Here is a 5,513-nt window from a genome sequence, read left to right as displayed (position 1 = left end):
GGAGGGGAGGTAAAGGGGGTTGGGACCAAGACAGGAAGAACTGTTCCCTTCCCCACAGCCTCGGCCCTTTCCCTGGCTTTGTTTGTAAACTCCTGGGCAGGCAGTGCCATCCGGCAGCCCTGCTTAGTCAAGACAAGGGCCCAGAGAGGCTAGTGCAGAGGACTGTGGCCCAGTCCAGAGGTGGGAATGGGAAAAACAGGACCTCTTGGACTTCTGAGCCCCCTACCTGCCCCAGAGAGGGAGTGAGCCCAAGCTGGGCTGTGGGGCTGGGTACAGGTTCTCTCCCTGTCTCCAGCATAGGGACCTCAGTGCACCAGAGATGGGTTGGTTGCTTCATCTCCCTTTTAGTTATTTGTTTGGAATGTGGCTTGCAGGTCTCCAGAGTAAAGGGGACAGGGTAGAGATAAAGGATTCTTGTTTGGGACCCCAGTACCTGCCGCCGGCCTGCTTGGGAGCATTGGGAGGAGTTACTTACCCTCTCCCCGCATCTTTGCCCAGCATTTGGTGGGGAGGACAGGTATTCAGAAGCAGGGTGAGAATGGGATTCTCCGTTCCCCCAGGGCCGCAGAGCTATCCCCAAGGCAGACTGTCTCTGGTGCATCAGTGCTGTTCTGGGAGCCATGAGGGCCTAGCAACCATGGGGTCAGAGTCTAGAGATGGTGGAGAGGGTGCCAGGGAGCTGGACACTGCTGGCTTGGATGCTCAGGGACTGAGAGTGGTCCGCCTTCTCCTCTCACTTCCTGCTGTCAGGTTCCTGCCTCAGCCTCTGGCCCGCTGCGCTTTCCTGCCATAACCCCAAAGCCCAGTCCCAGGTCTGAAGCAAGACCCCCCCACCCCCTCCATGCTAGCAGAGAACAGGGACTCTTGGGTCCCTATCCTGGAAGGGGCTTCCTCCCATACTCCCCCATTCTTCCTATCTGTTCCTGTATTCACACCTGATATTGGCCTGTGGGACCAATCTCCCAGCCCCCCAGGACCAGCAAAGTTTAAAGTACTATGAGGCTGCCAGGAAGATGAGGAACGTAATTGGGGAGCAGAGGGGGTGGTGGCATAGAATTTCTCCACTGGGACACTATTTCCTGGGGCCATTCATCTTCAGCCACATCATGTCAAAGTGGACAGGACACTCTACCATCATCTGCGTTATTACCTCCTTCACCTGCTATGGCCACACCTCCTCTTCCTTTCCTAGCCAGCAATAGCAGTTCAATCCCGAGGCTTTGTCTTTTGGCCTGATTTGTTCAACTCATGTGCTCCAGCTTGGCACGGGAAAGGAGTTCAAGGGGCACCTGGGGGTGTTGCCCACCCATTTTGTTGTTTAGGGTCCCCTGCCTGCATCACCTCATCCAGGCCATTTTAAAAAAAAAAAACAGCCCAACTGCCCCACCAACCTTTTCCATGTCCCACAGTCCTTCCACACACCACCCCCCACCCCACTATAGACGCCAATGTGTGGGTGGCTAGAATTTTCTGAACTCCTGGGAGCCCACACCCATCCTGCAGAGCAAGGAGCTATGTTTTGGGTTTGTGGTCAGATTCACTTCTTCTCCCACCAGACAAACCTGGCGGTCCTTGAGGGCAGGATCTTTATCTGGGAACTCCATACACCCCAGACCTGCTCAGGCCAGGCAATCGCCTGGCACCCTCTGTGTACTGGTTGGATGAGTTTTTATCAAGCAAATGAAGTACAAATGGTTGTATATTCTGGAGGGGAAGTCTTGGGCCTTGACTGTCCCCACTCAGAGGATATTTGGAGATTGTGAAAATTGGAAGGAAGGGTAACTCAGGGGGCAGACGGGTGGGGGATGGCAAGGAGGAACCCTGCCAGTGGCTCTCCAAAATCTAACCTTCTGCCTGGGATCCCATGCTGGGTTGGGAAGACATTGTGGGATCCTCAACCCCCAGTCAGTTGAGCCAGTGGCATCTCCTCTGGAGCTGGATGTAGCTTGTCCCCTGAGTTTGCTCCACAGAGGGAATGCCTGTCTCTAGAGCCTGGACTCCCAACTGTGTGCTTGCTGCCTGTACCCCCAGGGTCCAGCCTTATTCTGTCTCCAGTGGAAGGGGAAGAGTTTATTCTGCCAAATATCTGCTTTCCCCCCTACTCCAGTGACTATTCCAGACAAAGAGGAAGGAAAGCATATCGCATGAATTGCCAGGATAAGGGGACCCTGTAGACCCAAACAAAATGACTTATTCCTTAGCTCAGGAGAATAATCCAAGTGAACCCCCAAAGGCTCCATCGGCTTGAATCCAGGTTGTTGTGGTAGCCCCATTTGTTTCCAGATTATTTGTGTAAGCACCAGCATTGGCCCTCAGGCCAGAGCTGCCCCAAAGAAAAGGTTCTGACACCACTTGACACGAGCTAACTTGACCACCAATTGGGGTCATTTCTGTCCCCTGAGCAACTGCTCCTCTGACTCTCCTTGTGGAATTCAGAGAGTGTTTCTTCTGCTATAGAAGTAGACTCCTCCGATAGATGGCCTCCTGCCACCCTGGCTGAACCGGGACTGCCCACTTGGTTTTTATATTCTGCCCTGGGCCACCATCTGCAGTAACAACAACAATAACCATGACAATAAACACCATAATCCCTTACTGCGTGTGCCTGGCTTCCGGCTAAGATTTTTACTCATTTCATATATTACAACCCTGTGAGGTAGCTTCTGTTATTACCCTGATTTTACAAATAAGAAAAATGAGGCCCAGAGAAGTTAAGTAACCCATCCAAAGTCACACAGCCTATTTTAGAATCACTAAGATTTGAAGACTATTTTTTTTTTCTGACTCAAGTCTTAATCCCAGAACCATGGGGTTCTTAACCAGAGGTCTCCAAGGGCTCTTTGAATGGGCTTGAGGAGCTCTGCAGATCCCAGAAATTGTGTGTTAAATTATGTATGTGAGCCCAAGTGGGTACATTTTCCAGGGACAATGTTACATAACGTATTGGATTCTCAAAAGGGGTTGGAGATCTTGAAAAGGTTAAGGCCACAAGCAGGCCAATAGGGAAGGGGTAGGAAGAGAGAAGTTGCCTCCTCACAGGCCTGGAGAGCAGGGAGCCAGCTGATCCAAAATTTGGGACAGGCTCCAAGCCTGCTTCTGGACCTGTCTTGCTGTCTCTGGCCAGGCCCAGCTCTCAGAACCTCCTCTAGCAAAGGGGGCAGAGTCTATGGCCAGGACACTCACTTGGAGAGCACTCCTCCTCTTCCCCCTCCCCACTTTTTGTGTAAACCTAACGCTTTTAGAGCCTATTTGATAGGGGGCCCCACAACAAGGGTCACCGTCTAGGCACTTCAGCTCTGCATAGGGAGATTGACTGCCCTTTAGAAGTGTGTTTGGGGGGGTGAGGGGGAGCCTAGACAGATCACGGAGTGATAGAGACCAGGAGAGAGGGGATGAGACAGTTCCCGGGAGGTGCTCAAAGCCCAGGTGACCAGGTGACCATACTTTGCAGCCTCTAGAACAGCCCTCCCTTTTGGTCCCAAGGCTTTGCTCCTGTCATCTGGAGCAGAAAGGGTTCTGTCACTTCCCTTCTTGGCCCCTCTTGCTCTGTTTTTAGTGCTCAACTCACTGGGGGGAGCTTTCCCTGGCCCGTTCAGTTTCTCTCTGCTCCTTAGCACATACCTCCTCGGCATCACATCAGATTGTCAGGGATGTGCATATTTGTCTGTCTGTCCTACTGCCTCTCTCTCCACCTGGCTGTGAACTTGGGAGGAAGGGACCTGAATCTCCTCTCTATGTCCTATGCTAGCCTGGCATATAGCAAAGTCTCCTCATGAATTTATTGAATGAATAAACTAAATGAATAATAAGAGACAAAAGAGAGCCAGGCAGGGTCTGTGCCCTAGAGAGAGGACCAGGGGTGTGAGAGAAGGGTAGGTGCATTGTTTTGCCAGCTGCGTGCAGATGTGTGAGACACCCCTGCTGCTCCAACACACACACACACACACACACACACACACACACACACACACACACACACACGGGCACAGGAGCCTCATTTTTAAATGCTTTTTGGCCATGGGGGGAGGGTCCTGGGTTCTGGACCCAGCTGTGCTATGGAGTTTGCTCTCTCTCTCTTCTCCCCCTCTCCTTCTCCCCTTTCCCCCTCTCCTCCTCTCCCTCTCTTCCTCCTTCTCTCTTAAAAAACAGGATTGAGCCCCTATCATGTTTTGGGCCCAGAAGAAGAGAGGAAGAGCAGACAGAAGATGGAGGGTGATGGGTAGGCAAGAGTGGCAGGAAACAGACACCCCACCCCATTAGCCCAGGGGACCGTGAAGAGGGTAAAGATAAGTGGGCGGAGTCTAGTTCTGTCCCAGTGGAGGTGGCATTTGAGTGGAGCCTTGAAAAACCAGGAGCATTTGGGTAGATACCTAGTGGGGGCCACTCTCCAGGCAAGGGGGACAGCCAGGCAGGAGACTAGAGGTGCCAGCCCAGAGGGGGAGCTAGAGAGCCCCTATATTTCCTCCCTCTGTCATTTGGGCAGCGAGCTGCTGGGGTTGGGGTGAAATCTTTGATCCCTTGTGAACTCCCATCAGGTCTGCAGCCTGGTGTGGGTGCTGGTGGGCTCCTGGGATGGCTGCTTCGAGCCAAAGGGGTGGGGGAGTTGGGGCGAGGCTGCACCCTCAGCCAGGCCACTCCTGGGCCAATAGGTGGAGGGACGGAGCAGAGTAGCTAAGAGATTGAGGAGCCGGCCAACCCCACTAGGCGGGCCCAGGAGTCAGGCCTGAGTCAGGCTTCTCATAATAAACAGCACGTGGATAATTCAGCAGGGGCCTCACTGCATTAGTGCAGGGCACTGAGGGGCGGGGGTCACTAACACTCTAGAGGAGAGTCCGGATAGAAGACCCCCTGTCCTCTCCTGTCCTGGATTCTGCCTGGGCCACATCCCACGAGACTCCCTGGTCCCAGATCCTTTCTGGCCCCACTGCTCAGAGGGCCGCCTGCTCTCAAGACACCCACGACAGACGGCGGGCGCCCGGACCAAGCCTAGACTGGGAGCGCAGTGGGCTGACTGGCAAGAACCCTCTGCTCCAGCGCCCAGCCCCACCGAGAACGCGCGCAGTGCGGCTCCCAGCAAAGTGAGGAAGGAGCTTCAGGCCTGTGCCCACAGCCCGGATGCCGGGGCTGCTTCGTCATGGCCGGGATGGAAGTGAAGCCGCAGGACCCTCCACTCACTCTGGACCCCAGGTTCCCCCGCCTCTGTTGTCCCCTCTTTTCCGGGACCGGAGGACCCCGTTCTGGTGGCGCCAGCAGCTGGTGCCGCCTGGCGCAGAACGCTGGGCCTGGAAGACGGGCTGAATGCGCTGCGCCCTCAGCCTGATTTCGTTTGAGCGGAGCCAGCTCCCGGTGGCCTTTCCACCTCCCGCTTGTCCCTGGGCTCCTGACCTTGAATCACACTGCTCCCTTCTCACATCTACCGCCGCGGGTTCCCCCACTTCTTCCCAAAGCCCCTTCACTCCACGAGGTCGCGCCAGCCCTTTCGTTAGCAGCCTGACCCTTTCTCCACGCAGCCG

This window comes from Myotis davidii, unplaced genomic scaffold (genome assembly GCF_000327345.1).
Source record: "Myotis davidii unplaced genomic scaffold, ASM32734v1 scaffold332, whole genome shotgun sequence".
Classification (NCBI taxonomy): Eukaryota; Metazoa; Chordata; class Mammalia; order Chiroptera; family Vespertilionidae; genus Myotis; species Myotis davidii.
This window is presented reverse-complemented; position numbering follows the sequence as displayed.